The sequence below is a fragment of the Bacillus rossius genome, chromosome 2, assembly GCF_032445375.1.
Source record: "Bacillus rossius redtenbacheri isolate Brsri chromosome 2, Brsri_v3, whole genome shotgun sequence".
NCBI classification, from domain to species: Eukaryota; Metazoa; Arthropoda; class Insecta; order Phasmatodea; family Bacillidae; genus Bacillus; species Bacillus rossius.
In genome coordinates, this window is record NC_086331.1 from 94,310,755 (window position 1) to 94,336,764 (window position 26,010).

At 33.2% G+C, this 26,010-nt stretch overlaps 1 long non-coding RNA gene across 1 annotated transcript; it reads right to left on the bottom strand.

Annotated features, from left to right (window-relative positions):
• Positions 1-1,357: 1,357 nt before the first annotated feature.
• Positions 1,358-25,492, bottom strand: LOC134529477 (uncharacterized). The gene is made up of 3 exons (XR_010074607.1): positions 25,228-25,492; positions 14,740-14,857; positions 1,358-3,501 (listed from the first exon to the last, which is right to left on the bottom strand). It is a non-coding gene; the product is annotated as an uncharacterized LOC134529477 (long non-coding RNA).
• Between the last annotated feature and the right edge of the window lie 518 nt (positions 25,493-26,010).

A 26,010-nucleotide genomic window follows, 5' to 3' on the forward strand; every position in this document is an offset into this window, starting at 1 on the left:
ATAAATATCCATCAGTACCTCTCGCACATGCAACAAACATGAAAGAAAATTATGCAATTCTGTAGGTATGTATTACTTGAAAAAATAACATATTCTCAATACCTATGGAATATTTGTGCTGACTTAAAAGTTGTCGCTATACTTACTGGATTGCAAGGAGGATACACCAAGTTTTGCTGTTTTTTATGTGAGTGGGACAGTCGCGCAAGAGACAAACATTACAAAGTGAAAACTTGGCCACAAAGAAAAAGCTTGACACCTGGACTTAAAAATGTATCTCAAGAACCTCTAGTGCCAAGTGACAGAATTTTTTTGCCACCACTTCATATAAAGTTGGGGCTCATGAAAAACTTAATGAAAGCTATGAACAAGGATAGTGCAGGCTTTCAATATCTCAAAACAAAATTTTCTCGAATCAGTGACGCGAAATTGAAAGAAGGGATTTTTGTAGGTCCGCAAATACGAGAGCTTATGAGGGATGAAATTTTGAATTGGAAGTTGAGCAAAGCTGAAAAAAAAGCTTGGGTGGCTTTGGTAAAAGTGTGTCATAATTTTCTAGGTAATACAAAAGATGACAACTACCGACAAATCATTCGAGAGCGTCTTTCTGCTTATAAAGCTTTAGGAAGCAATATGTCACTCAAAATTCATTTTTTTGGACTCGCATTTAGATTTCTTTCCGGAAAATCTCGGTGCCATATCAGATGAGCATGGTGAAAGGTTTCATCAGGATATTATGCATATTGAAAGATGCTACAATGGAAAATGGTCAGCAGCAATGCTTGCTGATTTTTGTTGGTCGATTCGCCAAGAAACTTTGATGGAAACGATGAAAAGATAAAAAACTACACAATAACTTGAATTATATTACCATAATGGGATAAATATACTGATATTTCTATAACTTGTAACTGTAAAATTAGCATTTTTCATTGTAAAACTTAGACCGTAGTCTTTTTTCACTTTTTTGTAATTGTTGTTACTAAAATAATATCATTTTTTAATTAAATGGACATTATATTTAAAATCTATGTGCTGTAATTAATTGCATGTTAAATTCCGTGGTAAGAGCACCAAATATGATGTAATCATGCATGAAAACAATGAGAAAAAAATTTTTTTTTCTGCAGACCAGTGTTACATTTATAAAATCTATCTCACAAGTCTATAATTCCTTTTAAAATTTTAAATCACAGTGTTCACATACTAAAATAAATCACACTTGTAAAGCTAACCTAAAAAGTCTAAACATCTTTTTTTACATTCTCAATCACATAAATATGAATGATCTTTGAAAGTTAATTACACAACTCAGTAACTCTTTTCCACAAGAATAAATAAATTGTAGATAATTTAAACAAAATAAAAGAAATGTGGTAACTTCATTCGTTAGCCTTTATGACAACTGAGTAATAGACAAACACAAGCAGCATTTATGCTACGTCCTTTCTACTGCTCTCCTGCCGTCTCCACTTACGGCTGTAACAACTAGCATATAGCATACTATGCTAAATGTCTATAACCCCCCCCCCTCCTTCTGTCATCTTCCCATTCGACCACTAGTGCATGCGTTGAAGTGGCGTCGCCGCTGACGCACACTACTCCTCTACCGGTTCCCTCACCACGTACGAAACTGTTACTCTCATGTAATAGGAATTTTCGTAACATTCGAAAATTGCAGCCCCCTCAAGCAAAGAAGTTTCACTTCAAAAAAAAAAGAAATCATTTAAATACATGTGATAATATAGGAAAAACAGTTTTATTAGGTTTATCACATATTTATTAACTAACTCTGCATGTATAAAAACAATAACCTGATCTGTATATGAAACAAGCAACGAAATATTACTACTTGACAGATTTCTCAACAATAAAATATGTATGAGTTAAAGTTTACTTCAAAAATAATGAAAATAGGTTAATTTTTTCCTTAACATCTGAAAACCAATTCATTATAGAAAATAATGCACAAAATCTTTTCCAAACAGAATATTAAAAATTGCCAAATATTATAATGCAATAAAATATTTCATACCTCACTTTAGTCATATTTCTACAGCAAAAACTTTAAAATTAATTAACAAAATACTTTGTAACAGATACTGTTTAAAATACATGAAAACATATTTTTTTTATCGTGTATACATTAGGTACTTATTTAGCCACTCACTTTTGCTGTAAGTGTTTACTAACAAATAAAATAAATAAGGACAAATAATTTTAAGGAATGTGTATCACAATCCTGCATTTCAAGGTGACAAATCCTGTGAACTATATTACATAAAACAATTTAAATCATTTACAATGTAACCACTATACAAGATACTCATTTATATACATAAGACTACATTACTTCCAATCAGTGCTCTAACCATTCAATTTAAATTTTTAAAAATTGTGATTAAATATAAATTCTTAGTGATACATTAACACACAAACTGTGACAGTAAATAAATGAATTTATAATCAAAAATTAACACATTACAAGTTGCTTGGCTTCTCGGTTCTAACTGCCCCGAAGGCGAATATTTCACAGACATAGTCGGTGAATGCTACCCTGAAGATGGCGACTGTAAGGTCAACCAAAATGTCAGTGAAATCTTCGCCTTCGATGCTGCTACAACCCAGAACTCAAGCAACTTCAGACAATGGTGGTGAAAGCCGGCAATACTTCTTTATTAACACATGACAAGTTATCAGATACTAAAATAAAGATAAAAAATATAATTACAACTTACAGAAACAAAACAATTGTTTTGCACATTATATTTGATAAAAGTGGTTTTATTCTTAATAATGACATTGTTCCACACAATCCTCATTCATTTGAAAAGTTTTCACTATTGAAATGTTTGGTTTTTATTGTTAACTTATTAAAATATGTAGGCCAATATAGCTGGTTGTATGCAAAATATTTTGGGATCATAAAACAGATAGAAAATTGGTTTCACACCAGTCTTGCAAAACAAATTAAAAATCATTTAAATATACATTTTTACAAAAACATTTCTACAGATATCTTCACCTATAAGGCAACACAGTATGTACTTTGCATCATTCACATAAAATTCAAGAATGTAAATGAATTGGTAATGCATTTATATACTTGAACCAATTTTGGTAAACACAACCTGCAAATAAAGGTTTTGCACAAGCAATAAAAATATTATTTAGTGTTTGAAACAACTTTAAATATATTTTGTGGGTTAAATTAAACAAAGAGATTAAACAAACCAAAACCAAATCAGCAAAAAAATTATTTATAAATAATATTAAAACTTGAATTTTTTTTTTCATGTTCCATGAATGAGGGTGTAAAATCCCTTCAAACATTTTTTTTTTTATATTACCAAATAAAACAGACAACCTCAACTAGTCATTGTTGAGCCTATATTTACTATTTACAAGTTATGCATGTGTGATGTAGAAATTTCTTCATACATGGTGCAGGATGACAGGAAAATCAAAGTGTAAGCGTGGGAATGGATGAGCAACTTCTCCCTGGGGAAAAAAAGGCATGTATTAAAATTAATTTTCTGTAACACTTGTGCATTTCAAGGGTATGAAATTTTAATATTTTGCACCATCTTTCTTCAATAATTTCATTTTTCTATTAATAAACAAACTAAACTTCAAAATACTGTACACTCACTTTAGATAAATTTATTTAGGTATTAATATTAAATAATAGTATTAATACTAATGCAGCCTAATTGCCGGGTGTTTGTTGCCAGTTCACGTGTTTGTGATTGAACGCGCTGTGGTTATACATAATATTCTAGTATTTATTACGTTACTACAGATGCCAGTCATCATTAACTCATCACTATCTCACCAACTGAAATTATTTTGGGTTCTTAATGGCCCATGATGATAGTTAAATTACTTTAGATATCCTAAAGGACTGCTCCATTAATGTATTCAAATCATCACCTAAAAAGACGATACTCAAATAAACCTGAAAACAACCGGAAGTGATAATGGATATCAATAAATAAGATGATCTATTTCAAATGGTAAAAATGTTAGCACAAAAATGGCCAAACTAAAATATAAAATCAGGTTCTCAAGATGATGTTTAATGATTCTAGATTTGAAACGTCTGAGATAAAGAGAGAATTAAAACTTTAAACAAAATATGTGCATGAAAAATGACTAGCGATACAATCAATTATGCCATGTTTTTAAAGTTAAAGGAATATCAAACACTTTAAGTTTAGTGATTTTTACGTCAGATAGAGCATGCTTATGGAATTAGTATTTCACTTTCCGTAAATATGAAGGAAAAAAATTCCTAAATGTGTAGATATATTGCATATTTAGCATAACATGTTTAAACCCGTTCCCTGATTATCCCGAGTTAACTCGGGCTATTAATCGTAATAAAAATATATTATCCCGAGTTAACTCGGTCTTTAAGTGGTTTTTGGTTGAAAATTTATCAACCCGAACAATCCCGTATATTTACTGTATAAATGCTACGCAATGCTCCACTAAGATTTTACTGCCTACCGAGCCAGCGAGGCTGGCTTGTTTTGCTTCCGCAAGCAGTCACTAGATTGTGCTGCTTGTATTATCTGCTATTCTTTCATGTATTGTGTGTTGCCTTCTGCGCCATGTCAATTGCGCGCGTTTTTGACAAATTGTATTTTGTTTTCTGCTCAGTTACATATTGCAAGTGAATACCCATAATTGTAAAAATTGAGATCATAATAATTACGTGTTTCTTTGATTATTTATTTATTATAAGTGACTAAAATATATGTTTTTACTGACAGTTTATTTTTTTATAACTGAATGTATATAAACTGAAGTTTTGACAGATCTTACATCCTAAAATGGATAGTGATGATAGTAATTGCAGTGATAGTGAAATAGTAAGTATCGATGGCGATGTTGAAGAATCTGGTAGCAAATCATGTTCAGAAGGTGAGTGCAGTTCAGACTCCGACAGTTCTGTTGACTGGTCGGCTTTGCGACAGTGGTGCGAGATAGACAAAACACAACAACCTTGTCCTCCACCACCACCAAGATATCCTTTCAAAGGTATTCAAACAATGAATTTCCAGCTACCAGGAGATGAAAGCGATGATTTGTTGGAGTATTTCAAGTTGTTTTTCGATGACAATTTACTCAAAATCATTGTTTCTGAAACAAACCGATTTGCAGAGCAAACTCAAGCCAAACAACCAGGTTCATGAAAACAGTTTCGTCCCACTACAAAAAAAAAAAATAATTGTTGTTTTGGCTGTGATAATATTACAGAGCATTGTGTGGTTGCCTGAACAACAGCTCTATTGGTCAAAAAATCCTTTGGTTTCCGTTCCAGTTTTTTCAAAAATACTGTCCTACCGTCATTTTGTTGAACTGAAACAATATCTACATTTTTCTAACAATGAATCTTACAATGCTGAAACTCACCCCAACCCAAAATTAAATTAAATTTGGGAAGTGTATCAGAACCTAGAGAAGAAATTTTTTGGTCTCTACACACCCAAAAGAGACCTTACAATTGATGAAAGCTTGCTGTTGTATAAGGGGAGACTAGGATGGGTTCAGTATATTCCAAATAAGCGTGCCAGATTTGGAATAAAAACTTTCATGTTATGCGAGTCGAAAAGCGGCTACGTGGTCTCTACAATCATATACACATGGAAAGGTACTTCACTAAATGAAGAGTTCAAAGAACTTCCGATGTCATCTCAAGTTGTGATGACTCTCATGAAGCCCTTTTTAGACAAGGGATATTGTCTCACTACAGACAATTTTTATACATCACCACAACTTGAAGATATTCTGATTTCTCGCAACACTGACACTTATGGCACAGTAAAAATGAACAGAAAAGTAATGCCAGCCCAACTTAAAACAAAAAAACTGAAAAGGGGCGAAATTACAGCTTTTCAGAGAGGAAAAGTGATGGCTCTTCGATGGAAAGACAAAAAGGATGTCGTTCTTCTTAGCACCATCCACAATGCAGATACGGTCGAAGTGTAAACTGCCTCTAAAACTGTAACAAAACCAAAGGTGGTAGTTGATTACAACAACACAATGGGAGGAGTTGATTTAGTTGATCAACATATGTCCACTTATCCACTTCCTAGGAAACGTGGAAAGAAATATTATAAGATTTTTTTCCACCTAATGGAATTAGCATTGTGGAATTCCTATGTTATGTACTGAAAACAAGGTGGCAAAAAAATCTCCGCTACAGTACAGAATGACAATTGTCCAGAATATATTTGAAAGATATTGCCCGTTTGTCACCTCGCCATCTCAGGGACGTCCAGGTACCACAGCACATCCTCTTCGTCTGACAGGAAGGCATTTTCCTGATCTGATACCAGCTACTGAGAAGAAAGCCAACCCAACAAGGCAATGCGCTATGTGCAGCAGAGTACGTGACTCAAATGGCAAGAAAATCCGCAGAGAAAGCCATTACTTCTGTGCAGACTGCAACGTTCCTCTGTGTGTAGTGCCGTGTTTTCGTGTGTATCATACCTCACACAAGGTAGAATGAACCACATGGTACAATGTGTTTTATTCCTTAGTGTTTGAAGTGAATAAGTCTACAAAGAATTAGTGACATATACAATTTTGTGCGTGGAAATTTATGACACGAGTTAACTCGGGATAATAACTATTGGAAAATAAAAAATCAATAATTATATGAAATAAATAAATAGGCAAATATAGTTATTTTCGAATATGCAATAAAAAAAATTGATGTTTTTGGATAAGCACTGTTGATTTTATTTGTAAGGGAAGGGGTTAAAAAAGTTTTTTGATATTATCTTGTCAAACAGTATTTCTAAATTATTTTGGTTGATTCACCGAGATGAATTGTAATAGTTGCGTTTATGACAGGTGAACTTGTGTGGAGCGTTGTAAAAAGCAATGCCTAGGACTTACACGTTTTCCGAGTAACGCACAAGGTCTAAGGAGGAAAACTTGTGATGTTACTAAGCATGGTCAACTCCAAGGACAGAACCCATTCCATTTCAGAATGAAAAGTGCTCTCTCAAATGATGATACACCTTACAAAAGCAGCTAGGTCAGCTATTAGAAATTCCAGCTTCAGTGACCAGAATAGTGAAGTTTTGCGTGCTGACCTGTACAATGGACCTTACTTCATCTTTGGAATTCATGTCGTCATGAATCTTATTGTAAATGAAAAATTGGACCAAGAAGAAAATAAAGTAGCATTACTTTCCCCAACTACTTTAAGTCTTGCCTTTTAAATAGCACTTAAACCTCACATTGAAAATGCTGACAAACTGGTAGAGAATCATAAAACAAATCAAGCCGAGCGTTTCATGAGCTTAGTGGCTAAGTTTTCGGTGGTAAGCCAACAGATGTCAGTAAAAAAAACGGACACTACAATTTATGTTGTTTAGCCGTTTGTTTGTCACACACCAAAGTTTCTCTTCTGGCACACATTACCCCTCAGGAAAATTCTGAAGCATAGCCCAGGTTATGTTTCAAAGAAAGTTTTCCAGGGCAGAGTTCGAGCTACTGAAAGAAGTGTTACGAGGAAAATATGTCATCAGAGCTTATTTATTGGGCCTACAAAGAAACGGAAATGCAGTTCAGGTGGACCAAATGTGGACAAAGGTCCTCAGGTGGCTCACTCAGATATTGGACAAGAGGAAATGGAGGCGGCAAAAAAAATAAATTAAATAGGCTAGACATGGAAGCTGGTACATTATAATTATGCTCTACATTAGTAAGACAAACAGTAGACCGACAAAAATATTGAATGGCGAGAGGCTAGTCTTGAAAGACTTACAGCTTCAATGTTCATGAAAGTGTTCAGAATGTGAAATGACACATCATGTCATGATACTATTGTGTCTATGAACATCCCAACAGAACTGAAAACTAAAGTGTGAAGTAAAGGAGAGTTCATGAACCACAAGCCATAAAATATTCTGAACACAGTTTCGGCCTCTGTTACACCATGCAGCCTCTTCATCGATCAGATCACCCGTACCTCAAAGCAAGTCTAGATAGTATTGTTAGCGAAGATTTGGTCATTGAATTAAATGTTTACCTTCCAAAAATAAACTTTGCCAAAGTGATTCATGCAAAGTAAAAAAAGATTTTGAGTACAAACGAGGATGGTGCGCTTTTGTTATATAAGATGGGCTCTTATTATTTTTAGATCCCAAGACAACTAAACATTTACTAAACAGCAGTGTGTATAAGTACTGTTATGTGATTTTGACACAGAATTTGTTACGGTAGAGAGAGATACACATTTATGGCAAAAGAGAAATGCTACCCAGGTTAAAATGGTTTTACTTAAAATGTGTTTTGCCTAAGATAGCCAACCTCACACACACTTGTATTAAGTGCAGGTACCCACCATATGTAGTCTATGCACAAAATATATGAAAGGCTGGTGAAGCTCCTGCCAAAGTAGTACTCTATAGATATCTGACAGTGTAGATGGAGAGATTGTGAGTAGGCCTATAATACTACAAATATTATTATCATTAAGTCAATAAAAAAATGAAATGTTTAAAATAAGACCACATATATCAAATAATTAATGCTAAATTGTATATGAAGTAGCACTTCTTTGACAGCAACTTGGCCTTAAAAGCGAACCTTCTCTATAGATGAAAAAATAAAATGGAACCTGTAGGCTACAGAACAGAAATTATAATTTAAATAATCTTAATGTTTCACATTTACAACTAGCGTAAGAACATTACAAACTATGGAACACTTGCCTTCCGAAAAGAGTTATTTATTATAAGTTTACATTTAATTGTTAGAATAGTTAAAAATTTCTGAGGGTGCTGAAAGGAGAAGGCAATGTTTACTCAATAAATTTAGAATGCCGCATATAATGGGTATGCTGCTAAACAAGTCTTCATATTGTGGATCATTTATTATATGTTGTACACAACAAAAAAAAATATTAAAGGAACATAAGTCTCCTCTTACAAAACATAGTATCAGTATAGTACAAAACCAAAAACAGGGAAAATAAGAGGACATTTACATATTATATAAGATATGAAAAGTCATCTCTTAGGTATGTCTCTAATTTTTAATGGTTAAATGTGTTGGTTATGGTGATTCAAACAACATTTTGATTACAAAATTTAATAAAAAAATTTATGAAAAGAAAATATCTCATTCAAATATCTCAACTACTATAAAAACCAGCCAGTTAACATGATTAAGTTTGTAATTGACATGCTTATAGCAATACATTAGTGCACATAAATAATATTTTCCAGAAGATTAGGTGATGTTTTTCTGTTTAACATTTTTGGTGTTAAAATAAACACAGACTTATATCGTGAGAGGCCTTTGGCGTCAGTTTTAAAGTAGTCTTGTTAGTTTTTAAGCCAAGTTCAAAAGAAAGAGCAGGTTCACTAAAATAAAATTTTACTAGCGATTACATTCCTGTGTTATAACTTATTAGCCCCATGCCAGCTGCAGGGTGGGTGAGAGATGGTTCAAGGGCACAGGCAAGCAGTCATCGCCACGAAACTCGAGGCAACTGCAGTTTAAAGTAAACCCAGCAGTTTCAGGAATGCAAGTGTTGAATCCATCTTTGCGAGAGGTACTTGATCCACTAGGCAAAAAAAAAAAAAAAGAGGTGCAGAGAATAAACAAGAGCAAAATGAAGAACACGAAGAGGGAAAAACATTAAAATTTAACAACAGAATAGGCTTGGTTATTTGCACCTACTACTATGGTGGGGAGGAAGTTGTCTACAACATGAAGACCTTGATTTGGAAATCTAGTAAGACAGAGGCAAACCAGAAGAAACCCTATGTTATTACATTATTGACAAATGGTGAGAAAAAGGAAATATGGGAAACTAATTCTCAATTTAAACTGATTAAACTTCTAGTAGTAGAGCCAGCTGTAGAGCAAGGGGACAGTACAGTAAAATTGTCATGCAAGTTCGCAGAACCAATAGTTTTTTTGAGAGGTGGGGGAGAGGGAGTAGGTAGTAGTTGGCCAGAAGGCCTGAAGATTGCACGTGCAGCACAGGATAGAGCAGTAGGGACCACGATTTAGATGCCAAAGCGTCTGAGAGATGGCGTACATGTCGCGAAAGAAAGGATAGAGGCAGGGCCAAGTAGATTCACCATTGGCTGACAGAGCGAGTACAGTGGCCATGTGGAGCAATGCAGGCTACAGAAGATTATCTCAGGAAGAAATAGGGGAGGGAGAGGAAAGAGAGAGAGAGAGGCTTGGTACTTAGATTGACCAACAGGTGTCATGGCACAGCAGAAAGGTGGGAGAGAGCCCACTTCAAGAGGCAATTCGAAAGGGGTAAAAGAGGGGGGGATTCTTGCTACGAGAGTTTGAGGAAGAGCCAAAAAAATGGGGGTAGGGAGGTAAGAAAAAATTGTTGTAGGGCTTTGTTGTTGGTGCACCCAGCAAGGAGCTGTGTCGAAATGCAATGGTACGCCGGTGGAAGGCATGGAAGCGTGTCTGAAGGCACAGCACCTGCACGGAGCCCTTGAGACCGTACATGCAGCTAACTCAGCATGGGATAAGGGTCTCAGTGGCGCAAAGCCGCCCAGAGCTAAAAACATTAGCTGCGGTCCAGCTTCCTGCAGAACGTTAAAGTTGAAAGGACAACACTGAATGCAATAACTAAACAGTTGTAAATTATGAACCCCTGAAAAGCATAACCCAATTCTCTTGACAATGTACTTATTTTTTTTAAATTGTGCCAACAAAATAACTAGTTTGTGGCATAACTACCTAATGTAAATATTTATTCAATATTAAAAGTAACAGTGTGAGTTTTGAATGTGCAAACATTTCGAAATCTTAAATTTTAACTATTGTAAATTTTTACTTTCAGAATAAAAAACATTTCTGGTGATGGCTTTTGAATGAAGATGGTGTAAATCTGCCCAGTTACCAGTCTAAATTAGCTATAATATAAGCCATCCACTGATATTTTAGTGGGAATTGTATAACAGAAGTTTTAATATTGAAAAATATCAGGGCAAAACCAGAAGGTAAGGCCTGAGAAAGTAATTTTGCTTCTGTGAGTGTATTACTAAGTTACACTAAAAGCTATTTTGGACATCTTGGCAAGTGTTAAACCCAAGCTATAAACCCAAGCTATTTGTTCCTCACGACTGAACGGTTGTGTACGTAACTAAAACTGCAAATCAAAGCCTATATTGAGATTTAGAATTTGAAATAACTTTTGAGAGAATAAAAACTTCATTTGTTGAGGAATGTAACATTTCTAGTCCACTATTATTAAAGCTTCTAATCAGTAGTCCAGTAGTAGTATACAAGAACTTGTGTTCTATTGCTAAGCTAAGTTGAGGTAAATAAAATAACAAAATGTAGAATCTTTAAAAATTTAGAAAAACTAAGTGAATAAAATTTTCCGTGATTTTAAGTGTATTGATAGTATGATATTCCTTCTACTGAACTTTACATTTATTTGTGAGCGACATGATAAGACGTGCATAATAAAGACATCATCAACATATGCAGTCAAAAATCTTAATAATTTTGAGTGTGATGTTTTTTTATTCTGTTAAAAGTTGAAAACTGTAAGCTTATTGAGTAAATGTATGTTGTGTATTATGTGTGTATATTTGTTATAGTGGTTATCTTTGCCTGTTCAGTTAATAAATCCAAACTTATGGATTTTTATGTCTAAACACTACACTTAATTTTATTTATTTAAGAATATCCCAATTCATTCTCAATGAGTATTATTACTACATTGCCTTATATACATACTAACGTAAATTTTTTTGTTAATACAAATTATTGTACAAATACATATCTGGTAGCCCATGAGGTGGGGCCGTTACTGTATTCACATAATGACTTTTCCAAAAATAAGTTCAATTTTTGACAGTCTGAGAGAAACATTTATGAGTTAGGTAGTTAACTTTACTTTTTAAGTCGTCCTTCCTGTGACATGAGATGACCGTACACAATTTTTTTTTAATTACATTTAAACTTGCATTTTAAGCTAATGAGGATAGTTTAGTTATTTTTGTGATTTAAATGTCTCTTAAAAAATTAATATTTTGAAAAAATGAAATTTATCAATTACACCCTTTCTTAATATTCACATATTGTCACATTGGTTTATATTATTTATAAGATATTATTTATAAGAACGTGCATACTGTTCTGTGTGAAAAGTTTACATCATGTATCTAACCTGAAGGCTGCGGCTGTGGGTGTACTAAATTTTGTGAGCTAATGTCCACGTACATTTTATTTTTGAAATATTTTTCCCCAGTGCATAAACTGTGGAAATTTATGTAGAGCTATCTAAATACATAAATACCATTTGATTTGGGAAAACCCTCAATCCACAGTATAGTAAAAATGTAATTTTCTGGATTAATGTAAATGCCTAAAATACATAATTATGTAGCAGAAAACAAAATTGTATAATGCTAGAGACATTGTGTTAAGTTATACATTAACTTGGTAATAACCATATTTACTTAATGGCTATTAATTAAACTTTATTTCCATTGTGTTCATAGTATTCATCTACAAACCATCGACCACAGGGCAGGATGTGGAAAAGTCCTACCATGGCATAGTTACTATACCTATATCAATAGATTTCCACACAAAGTATAAAAATTTAGGTTTGATTTCCTGGTGGGAAAAGTTATAAAAATTTAGTTATTAATGTTAATAGTAAGTTGAGATTATTAATATCGCATTTATTTGCATTAATTAGCTTAGAAACCTTATCAACCTGGTACCAGACTAAAAAATATACACTGAAGCTTACTGCTTATTGCACCTTTTTTCCACTCCATCTTAAAGTATGGCTTGGTTTTATGGAGTGGTGTGGTGTAAATGATTTACTCTTGCAAAAAAAAAAAAGGCTAAAAGGATGATAGGTAATTCCCATCCTAGAGAACACTTCAAAACAATTTTTTTTAGATAAAAATTTTAACTGTAATAAATTTATATTTGTTACTGTGTTGGTTTCATGTTAAGAAAAATTTAAAGTCATAAAACTAGGATCGGAGAAAATTCACATGATACCAGAAAAAAATTATTCTAGACATATTGTTCCATAGATTTAGTAAAAAATGTCAATAATTTACATTGGGGTTAAATTAGTCAATAAGTTACACTGTGAAAAAGTCTTTAACATTTACAATTTTTAAAGAGAAAATAAATGGACAAGTGGCTAGTACAAAACCATTTTTATAACACTAAAAATGTTTATTACAAATGCTGTGTTTAGTTTTTATGAATGGTTAAATTTTTTCACGTGTGTGTTCTTCATACAAGATTATATAAAACAATGCAAAAAAAAGTGCAGTTAAAATCTCAACTAGTTATAAAAACAAAACAAAAAAGCCAACATTATTGCATTATTTTATTACATATTAACATTTTCTATTGCATTTAATTGTAATGCTAGGTGACATTAAATAACAAACTTATTTCATAAAAAAAAAATCATGGCATTCATGCCACACCCAAAACATAACATTCCTTGATGACTGTTCTAAAAATTTTAATTTAATATAATTTTTGTATTCACATACTAACATTAAGTTAATGGCTGACTTATCATTTAAAATTTGCATTATTACATGAGAAGAGATAAATGACACTATAAAAAAACACCACTAAAGTTAACTGGGCTATTACATAATAACATTTGGAATCTCAAAGAGGGATTAGGTTTATGAAAATAATGATATAAAATTCTCAGTAATATTAAGTTATGCAAAAGAACAGCCAGTCAAAACAGCAGATCTGTAACCACCGTAACAAAAACTGAAAAATATATATATATATACATACATACTTTGACCAATGTTCTACATTAACTCTTAAACTTCAGAATGCATTTATCTGTCACCTCAATGGAATGCTGTAGCATTGGAAACACAAGTGGTATCATTTGAACATAAATATAAGAAAATAAACTTAGTTGTTAAAGAGAAATTTGAATTCGCAGAGAACCTTAACAAATTTCAATGCAAAAGACGTCATTTGAAAATAATCTGTAATGCATCACACAGTACTTAATATTTTGTAATTCAAAGCATTGAATGAAAAATATGTAATACTTATAACATTTATAAACTTAATGTTTAGTTTTTCTAAAGAAAAAAAAAAGTAAAGGTATGGTTTAATATTGAACAGTTGTGCACACAGGTGTCAAGCGATAGGACGTCCAAGTTCGTAGCGGACTTTAAACTGCTCTGATATTGCAGATGCTGAACAATTTTATTCCTATTAAGGGTAATACATAAAATCCGCAACTCTAGTCACACACGAGCATAAAAAAATTGTGATCACAGCCACCACGCGCCCTTTGAATCACTTAGGTATGATACACAGTGATCAAAAATAATGTCATGCCAGGAACTGAGATTTAATTCTCAACCTTCACCACATGAGTATGATGACTCTGATATCATGGCCAATAAGAACTCTTAATAGTAAAATACATTTAAAAAATTTAATTAATAAACAAATTATAATTTAACAACACATTGACATTGAAATCATTATTGTACATAAAGAGAGCAATTGTGACATGGAACAGTGATGGAATGCAGTTGTGGGGGAACCAGAAGTACCCAGAGAAAAACCAACTTATGAAGATGTTTACGACAGTTCCTGTTCACAAAAATTATGGGTTCTACCCCGCCAGGAATTAAACCAGATCATATTGGTGGAGGGAAAGTGATATAACCACTAACTCAATGTAGAAAACACAATTACCTGTGGGATTAAGTTGTGCATAACTTTCTTCATTGTGGCTTTGCAACCTTTTCTGGGTGGTGGAATTTCCACATAGAACTCATGAGCCAAGTCTCCATCTTCATCAAAATACATAGACCTAAATAAAGCACATTATATGTGAAAAATCATACAAAAATTTTTAAATATAAGAATGAATAAAAATTATTGTGCAGGAATAACTAAATAGCTCTACAGTTCATCACAAATTGAAACTTCTTTACTCAAAATGGTTTTATTATGTTGCAAAATTTTGCAGCCACAAAACATTTTCCGGACATTTAAAAAAAAAAATTCTAATTTTTATGTAACAGGGTAATTTTTTTAAATTCAAGAAAATTAAAACAAATACGAAACAGATCTACTACTCTCATGAACGTACTGATTTTTAAGTCAGAAAGCTAAAACATTCCCAAAGATAATTTTCACATGAATTAAGTTAACTGTCTCCAACTAGGTATTTATATTTAATGTGAGACTAAAAAGTCAAGTCAGACATTTAAAAATAAACAAAATGCAAGTTAGCAAAAGATTGTTGGAATGAACGTTTCATGACAAATTATTCAGTTTTCTTACTTTTCATGACTTTCGTGATGAGTAGACAACCTCAACTACTGTATATGTCACCAATTAGATTTAAGAAGTATCATGTGAAACAGCCATTAAAAGACTAGTGATGTAATAGTATTTTAAATAAATTGTAAAAAAATATATATATTTATAAAGCATCGTTCGGTAATACTCGGACATGGCAGATTTTTAGAACGGAAATAAAAAATCTTTTATGCTCCTGCCACCATTCAATGTTTACCCGCAGAAAATAGTTTATGGGCAATTCCAGAAAGAGTGGTCCTAAGTACGTAAGAATGAAAAAGTATCTAATTTTAATCATTCCATAGTCAAATTGTAGCTAAAGGCTGATACTTTTTAGCATTAGCAATGCATTTTGAGAATACCATGAGTATAGTTGTGTTTTTACCAAATTAAAGAGTGATTTCATATGTGTGTAACATAGTATTCCACATTTCCTGACTTTAAAATCCTTCAAACATTGGCTTAATACAATTAAATATAAATTTTTCACTTGTGAGTCACAAACATTATCTTATGCTTGATCATGATAATATGGTTTGCAAAATTTGTGTACTGAAAAAATGATAATTGTGAAGTAGAAACCAAAGTTAGTGTAAATACTGTCTCACACACGTAACAAAAAAATATAAAAATATCTATAACAATATAAATATATGAAAAAACAATTTGTAATCCTATATTTATAGCTAGTTACACATAAAGATGATAATCTAAAAATACAGTTATTATAAGGCGAAACCTTTTTTTTTATGATATAAATTAAACTGTCACACACGTAACAAATATTGTTACGTGTGTGACGTTACGTGTGTGACAAGAGAACTATTTATTTTATATTATTTTCATAACACTTTGATGTACTTTTAAATGTCAAGTTGGCAGTTGAGATGCAGAGTATTAAAAAAATAAAACAGTATATACAATTTTTACACATTTATAATTAATAGCCTTAACAATAATACTCTTATTATTTAAATTACAGGTGGTTCTAATTATGTTTTCAACCAGTCATTCACAATTTGTTAACATTAAATTATAATTATAAGAAATCTAATGGTTACTTCCTTAAACACACAATTATTCATTTTGGAGGGAAACAAACAATGGTTTTTATTTATTGTGTTATGAGTGGGGAAGAGAGTGTATCTTTAGGCTCAAGACTGTGACAATGTTATAATTTTATATAGAAGTTGTAACTGTTGTTAACATGAATCCTGAAGTATCAGAAGAATCACATAAAGTGCCTATGACTAGTGCAGAAAGAATCAGAAATTTCAGAGAAAAGAGGAAAGATGACATAACCTACAAAGCAAGTGAGAGTAAAAGAGTGGAAACCATAAGAAAATCAAGAATTGCAAGCATGTCATCAGCTGAGAAGAAGCGTTACCAGGCTGCAGCTGCAGAAAGAAAACGTTTGAGCAGAGAAAGACAACGTAAAAATATATTGCCCGGAAGTTCAGAGAATAGTAGCCGTGGCAACTGTGAAACACCTCTACTCAAAAGTAAGCCTTTCAAAACTCCCCAGTCATTACGGAAAGCTGTGAGGAGATGTTTGCGAACATTACCAAATTCTCCATCAAAAAAAATAGCAGTTGTGTCTGGACTTGCCAACCATTTGGGTTTAAAGTTACAAACTAAAATGGAATGTACTCTTACACCTGCTCATACTAATTCTTTAGTGAAGAAACAAGTGACTGATTTCTTTCTTCTTAAGACCTGACATTGTGTATACTATGCCGGGAATGAAGGATTAAATTGTAATTTTGGAAAATGGCAAGAAAGAACGTTTCAGAAAATTGTATTTAACTATGTATCTTAGGGAAGCTTATGCTATTTTCAGAAAGGAACATGAAGAAGACGAGACAATATCATTTTCAACATTTTGTTCACTAAAGCCAAAAAATGCATTGCTTTTGAAGGACACTACAGCTGACCAGTGCAAATGCAAGCATCATGAAAACTTCAGGCTACAACTTAAAGGGTTAAAAATTGAATATGATGGTTCCTTTTGGGATAAAATAATTTGCAACTCTGACACTAACGGCTCCATGTTGGAATGGATTATGTAGTGATTGTTGTGATGGTAAGAAGCTGTCAATTGTGTTTGAAGACATTGATAAATCAGTCCAGGTTTCATGGAGATATTGGGAAAAAAATGATAATGGCCACATAGTAAAGGCAGTGAAAGTGGGTTGTGCAGGTGAAATAATTGAGGAAATTTTGGAAGTTCTGCCTAGGTTTCGAGAACATGTCAAAATCAAGCGCATAGAAAGTGAAGCGTTTGAAAATGATAAGAAAACTTGTAGAGTTCTACAAGTTGATTTTGCAATGGCATATTCGTGTGAGTACCAAAATGAGATTCAGTCTGCTTTATGGTCGCGTGAAAGTGTGCAGCTGTTCACTGCTGCTTTATTTGAGGGAAACAAATGTACAAAAACTTTCCTGATCTGCTCTGACACCAAAGACAAAGGAAAAGATACTGTGTATTGCTTCATAAATGAGTTGTACGACTTAATTTTTGCAACTCCAAACACAATTAATGAATTTGAAGCAGTGGCATAGCCAGGATTTGTGTATGGGGGGTGTTAAGAAGCATAGCCCCTCCCCCCCACCACCGTATTAAAGCGGTCCGGTGGTGCTCCCCCGGGAAAATTTGGATTTTAAGGTGTAAAATAGTGCTATTTTAGCAGTTTTCAGTACTTCAATTTAAACATTGTAATGGTAAATTTCTTATTAATTTTAATATGAAATTTGTTTGAGTGATGAATAAGAAATTAATTAAAGATTTGGTGCTAGGGAGGGGGGGGGTTTGAACCCCTAACACCCCCCCCCCCCCCCTGGCTACGCCCCTGATTTGAAGAGATTATATTTAGTGATGGGCCATCATCTGAGTTCAAAAATAAATTTATGGTAAAGTTACTAACAGATTTAACACATAAGTTTGCCAAAAATTTTACATGGAAATATTTTGGTACTAGCCATGGAAAAGGAGTTGTGGATGGAGTCGGAGGAAGAGCTAAATCGCTAGTAAGGCAAAAATCCATGAGTAAAGCTGAAAATTTTGTAATACAGAGTTCTTCAGAATTTTCCAGTGCTGCTTCTCAACATATGCCTTCAACAACAGTGCTTCATATTAGCCAAAGTGAGATAGACAGTTTAATCAAAACCGTCACACCATGGTCAGCAGTCGGTGCAGTTCACGGTATCCAGAAGATTCATGTTGTTAAAAGTGATGTTGATGGTAAAGTTTCCTTTTACCATTCAAACTCAGATAAGCATCCTAGTTTTGTTGTAAATAATGACATTCATGATGTGAATGATGAAATGTTAAGCTTAAATAAACGAGATTGGTATAAAGTAATCTGTGATAATTTTTTCCCAGGCGAAGTGCTCAACATCTCTCATTCTGAGATTCAAGTTAGTGTAATGATTCCTTCAGGAAACTACTGGAAGTGGCCTTCGAAACCAGACCTTTTGTATTATAAAATGGCCAATGTGAAGAAGAGTCTGGCTCCACCAGAAGTAACTGGCTCACGAGGAAAATTTAAATTTATTGATTTTTGAAGTACTGTACCATATTTATTAATATTGTGAAATGCTTATGATAGGTTATTTGTATGTTTGCTGTTTGTGAAGTAGTATATATATGTTTAGTATTTTTAATACATAAATTGTTCTAGGAACTGTTCCAGGTAAATAAGTATGAGACAGCCTGCATATGTTTACTATCAAATGTTAAAACATTTCATAAACCTTCTAAATGAATGTATGATTCATCTATGAGTATTTGGTTTTAATAAGGGAATTAAATTCTGCTGAGTGACTTTGGTCACATACGTAACAGATGTTCGTCACACACGTAACATCAATACATGAGTTTATTGTGAAAGTACTAGGAAAGCAATGTGTTTCATGATACAGTGTATATTAGTCAATATAGTGGACTACATCACTATAATTTTTATTTTTATTTTATGCAATAAGATTCACAGTAAAAATGTAACTTTCATAAGAGTGTAAGATATTTCAAAATCTCTGAGTCACACGTAACAAAAAAAGTAAAATCCTTTAAAAAATACTTAGAAATTTATTTAATCTGTTCCAAGCATCAAGTTTTATTAACAAATGTCTAAAGTGTCCCTAAATCATGTTTTTAACAAGAAAGCAACAATCTTAAATGTAAAAAAAATAAAATCAAACACAAAAAATTTCCTCCAAAAGTCACACAGGTAACACTGGTTTGGTCCTATGTTTTTCATATAATTGTGATGCTCCTGAAATAACCCTGAAAGGAAGGTTTCTTATTTCCTACTGGCTTGTGAAAAAATTACATTTTACAGCTTACATTACAATTCCTATGTATTCACGCAATTGCAGCCATTCATTGTTTGCCCGTGTGGGTTTTAATTTTTTTTTTTTGAGAACTTAAGTCAATGTAGACATTGTAATAATGAAATTTGTTTAAATAATGAATGTATTGCAATTGTAAGGAATTTTTAATGCTTATATTTTATGTTTGTTGTTTTATTAGAATAAGTAAGGTAAGTGCACCGGTACTCGTCACTGCTCCAATGGTCGTCACTAGCAACTTCAAATGTAAATAATAGAGAAGTAGCTCAATATATCGCCAACTTAAATATTGACAAAAATTTGGTCGACGTTCTAGCTGAAATTACCACAATAGTTTTCGGAACAAACACTATTTTCAATCAAAAAAAGTCCGTGCATCAAAAGTTCGTAGAGCAGTGAAGATAAATAGGGGAATTCCTATACTTAAACACTAAGGACGTTAGTGCACATTTTTACTTCTAATTCTGTAATTTTTCATGTTTATTCGTGATGTTTTGTGCTGAATGTGTTAGTTAAATGTTCTTGAAGAGGTGAAAGTGTTTATTTAAAAAAATTCGTTTTCTTTGTATGATTTAGTTAGGGTGACGAAAACTGGATCAATAAAAACCTTGTGTTGCTAGTGTTCGTCATACCTGACGAGCACTGGTACATTTAATATTTTATTTAAAGTTGTGCTAAGTTACACCCTAAAGTTCTTAAATAATATTGGTTCTTTGTTGTTAATAGACAAAGTACGTTATTATGATCAGATCCAGTAGTCGTCACCTATGACGACTTCCGATGCATGTGTATGACGACTTCTGGGTCGGAAATTACTTTACTTTATTGATTGCAAAAATTGTGTAGGCATTGTTGTTTACATTAATTTAGGGGTCATTCGATATATATTTTGACATTAATAAGTAAACTAAACATTGTAATGTGTCTCGTTCTTTAATTACAGGGCAAAATGCCAAAACGGAAAATACTGTTGTATGAAGAGTCAGCCATGGAAGCTGCTCTTAAAGATGTAGCGAATGGTATGAGTATAAAATGAGCAGCGGAAAAAAATAGTGTGCCAAGGAACACATTGTCCGATAAACACAAAGGCAAATCGCCCTTGGGTAGGAAGATGGGCGGGCCCTGATTCATTTTTATATTTTACTTGTGATACCGCATAACATGCTATGTTATGTTGCAGCAACGAATTGAGTCGTATTGCGTACGCGTACAGTATGACGTCGCGTAAATAATAATAAATAGAATATAAACAATTAACAATATTTGATAATTAAACAGTTTTTGTTAACCAAGAAACAATTAAATCTCATTAGAGCGGCTTTATTATATCTCTTTTAAGATAAGAACAAAAAAAAACGTGAAAATACGCGATAGTGAAAAACAAAAACATACATATTTCTAATTTGTAAAAAAATACTTTGTTACGTTGTTTCTGTTCCAATCTCAAACTTTGTCTACACACATAATACCTTTAATAAACAGTAAAAAAACTTCGATGAGGAATTTCCAAATTATACTTTATTAATAAACAAACATCGTTCTTTGTATCGTAAATTCATTGAATATGCGCGCGCATGCGTAAAATATATGAGAAATGTGAGTAACAAAATGCAGCCGTGTGTAACGTTTCGTTACTCGTTACTAGACGGCACACCCGTTACTCAGTAACGAATACATTCGGTTTGCTACAGCTCTATGTGCTGTCCCTCTTTGTTCCGTGAGTGCTGTAAGTAAATTCAAAATTTAATGAGGATTATTCATTATATTACTGAACGATCTTTATGAAATGCCATTTTGATGTTTAAAATATAGTACCAAATAAAATTTGAAGCCCAAATAGTACAATACTATCATTCTGGATCCATGAATTAAAACTAATGCAGCCGAAATCGCACATGACGACTACTGGCACAAACATGTGACGAACACTGGCAAACACGAAAATTTGCATGACGACTACTGGCTCGAAATCACACTTTTTTCAAAATTATAAATCTACAAAAATAATTTGTGTTTATCGAAGAGTGTTGGATAGCATTGTAGAGTAAAGTTTGAGGTTAAAAACAAACATGTAGGGGCAGTAATACACCTACAAGGTTATGTACACAATTTTTTTTTTATAAAACTCTTCTTAGCATGACGACTACTGGTACATCTACCTTAATTGTATTTGGAAATGTTTGTTTGTTACATTGTATTTAAAGTACCTACATACTATTTTGAGTCACGTTGTAACAGACGAGTCAAATGGGAGGCAAAAATTTGAATAGAATTGTAAACGTTGTTCATTTTCTGTGAGGAATATGTGCTGTGCACTGAATTAGCTCACACATTGAATTTTTGAGTCTTTCCAAGGAATTCTTTGATTACAGCCATCATAAATTCTGTGTTTGATATGGCTGGTGTTTCATGTATCCCAGTTCATCCTTGCTCCTGTTGGCTTGATCCTGTGGTAAATGATGCTTGCTGTTTTAATTCAGTACATCAAAAGATCCTGATGGCATGATCCTGTTGGCTTGATCCTGTGGTACATGATGCTTCAGTAAGTCGGATTATCCTGTACATGAAAGAAATTGCGAAATAAGAAAGAATTATAATTGGAAATTGGAAAAAAAATCCCTTTTATTCGACTTACGATAATAATTCATTATTGTATCACAATATTTTTTTAATGTACAGGATCATCCAACGTACTGAATTAAAACAGCAAGCATCATGTACCACAGGATTAAGCTATCAGCATCATGTCATCAGGATCTTTCGACGTACTGAACTAAAACATAAAGCCTTCAGGATCCAGGGATAAACTTTAATATATGAAATGAAAAAATTAGAGAGTTTTTAATTCTCCATAGTTCGCTAATGTTGTACTAAAAACGGAGAGATAAACAACAAATGGCAGCGGCAGTGCGAAAACCCAGGTATTGTAATGTAAGTTTTAAACTGTTATTTTTCACGAAGCAGTAGGAATTAAGAAACCATCCCTTCAGGGTAAATTTAAGGACATGTTTAGTGTGTGAAAACCGTATTTTCTGATTTTCTTTCCGTTCTAAAAAGCAGCGATGTCCGAGTACTACCCAACTTTCAAAGGCCTTAGGTTCAACTACAGCCTGTTTTTACCTAGCAAGGACCATATTATATACACAAACATTACTAATTTCAGTATCATAAAAAATTGACTGCTCAGCATGTGAAAAAGGTATGTCAATCAAAACTGAAAAACCACTAGTCAGAACTGCTTGAAAATCAACCTTTCAAAGCAGTGAAATCATAAAAGCCGGAAAATAACACTAACCTAATTAAAAATAAACCTGAAAAAAGGGGGAGGGGGGAAATGATGCCGGGTTGAATGTGTTGATATCTTCATTTTGATTGCAAATTTTTAATGATGCATTTTATATTTATGACTTTGTAAATAGTGTGCACCTTGACAATACCGATTTTCATCCACTATGAGATAGACAAGTTTTTTCCCAAGGACAGTTAGAATATATTGTGTTAACCTTCACAGCCTGTTTCTTAAATTTTGTTTCATTTTCTTGGGCATTATATCATCTATTGCTATGATTCTTATGTGAACTTAAGGTCTGACGTCGTTGGGTCAGCCTAATTTAAATATGTCACGAAAATAATTAAATCATTAATAGTCCCATACAACTAAATTATTTAATGATATGAGTCTGTATATATCACTTTCCATAACGAAAAAAGGAAATTTCTGTACCCTTATTTACCTTAAGGGTTGGTTAGCTGGGGTTAGCCTAATATAAATGTGTAGTAGGCATAATTAAATCAATAAAAGCCAGTAAAAGCAGCTTTTTAAATTTTAACTGCAGCCTGAAAATTTACATTAATTGAAGAGGGCTATTAAGAAAGAAACTGAGGTTATATATACAAATAAGTAAATATTAATGACCAAATTCTTATAATGGCAATCATTAAAACTCATCACACTATTTACAATGGAGAAGAAATATGAAGCAGGAATTATAAAAGCAAAAAAAAGTAGACTCAATATGTAAATAATCTGTGCCATTTTGCTTCCCAAAGCAACGGTAAAGCAAGCATGGTGGGCCCACCCACTTACCGGCGGCATTTATAAGTCTTGTTTATCTGAATTATCAAAGTTATTTCACAAAATGGATGAAAAGCAGTGGTTGTACATGTATCATTTGGTTTGTTACTTACGTAAGAGCAATAATTAGCTCGGAGAAAAAATTTATGGTCGTTTGTACGTAGAGTATTTGTCAGTTTTGCACCAACGTATCTCCTGATGTAAGCATGGCTGGTGTTTCTGGGAGTGAGTTTAGGGTGGTGTATCGGCTATGTGGCGAGTGTTACCTAACTGCATTTTTTTCATTTCAATTTTTAGTAGATAATGGGGTGCTGTGTATTGAAAGGTGAAGTGCACAAAATGTGTGGTTAGATTTGGCCAAGGACAGCCAATGATTTCACGGTCAACAAACAATGACTACTACATGTATTGGTAAGACAGTTAAAAGGGTGAAATGGAACTTAAATCAAAAAGCCAAAAATTCCTTATTAGGTTGGGTACCCCATTGAATTCATGTTTTGTCCATGGTATCTAGACAACCACGAACGTGTCCATTTTCTGTTTATAGCCAAGATGTGCGTGCCTCCGATATAGGTGTGTTCATATTTCGTTGAAGTTTTGTTGTTATATGTATTAGCTGCCAGATCATGTGAAAACAATCCTGATAGTATGATCCCCCATACATTGTTGTTGTGGTACATGATATTCATGTTTTAATTTAGAATATTGAAAAATCCAGTGCATTTGATCCTCATTGCATGATCTTGTATATATTTTTCACGTGGTATGTAATATTTGATGTTTTAATTTGGTACGTCGAAAATCACGTGCACTTAATCCTGTTGGCATAATATTTCAGGAAACTTGGTCGTGGAAAAGGACCTTGAAAATGGAAAATATTGTTTTTAAATAATTGAAAACTAGCAAATATTGATGTAAAATTATTCCATGTAATATTATTGTTCCAGTGATTTTAATGATTTTTCAATCAATATTTTTAATGGCTTTCATTCCCTATTTACCTCAACTTCGTAGGCCTACCCAATATAAATCATTTGAAGTGCTCAAAAACACAAAGTTTGGATTTTTTTTTCCCCCATTAAAAAATCCGCCAATCTAAGAAATTACTGAACACATTTGCAGGTGCACAATACACCGATAAGCACCACCTCAACACATTAATATTAACACCAATAGTAACTGAATAAGTACATTCAATTCCAAAACTTATTTAGCTGGTTGTTTTCTAATAGATGTTTTAGTAAAAAATACTAGAAAAAAAATAAAAAAAATTTGAATGCCACTCAACCAAATCGCAACATGTGCATGGTTTGTATAATGCAAGTGCTTAGCGTTGTAATTACCTATACATTATGTCAACTGAAGACTAGTCTTTTGCTTGAAAAGAATGCAGCTTCACCTAGAATAAATTACCGTCACAAATCAACCCTTCACATAAAACAGGAACGTACCCCTTCCTTGAGATAACAATACATGGACTTCTTAGTTTAACACAACCGTCGGAAATATCTGTAACGTCATGATCATTTGAACTGTTAAAATGTGGAAAAATATTTTTCACGAATTTCGAGCTGTTTGAACCCATTAGACTCTTTGCGAATTTTTCATCTTTATCACGCCATTTTTCTAGCTAATAATGAATGCATAACCTACAAACAACATCGTTATGTCCTTTGACCGGAGACATTATGAAAATATATTCGTAACATTCATAGATACGTAAGGCACGGGTGGAAAATAATATTTGACACCACTGAAACTTTGAATATAAATATTTCCGAAACATTTACAAAACAGTGTTAGCATCTCTATAGATTAAGGTTTAGTTGGAAAGTTGCCCTCTTGCTTTCAAATGTTTTTGAAGTTAAATTTTTTAATCATGTTATGAAAATAATTACGTAAGTGAATTTTTACGATTCACGTGCAGCATGCAACAAAAAGTTGACGCCACTCCCGCTGCCTGTTTAAGTTTTTAATTAAATATTAGCTTTGGAAAGGATCTCAGGGGTTTTAACAGGGGTTCGGCCTCGTGGCTGCAGGCAGGAGCGTGTCGTGGTTCGGAACCTACCTGGGCTGTTCAGGCCACCCAGGACGCCTTGTAAATGACTGGTAAACGAGTTACAGAACACTGCACTTTATTCAGTATTGATACATTATTGGTCCCGGTACTGGCCGCGTCCGTTGTCGGACCGCTGTGACACGCATATCTCTGAACGTAAACGATGCGCGCGACC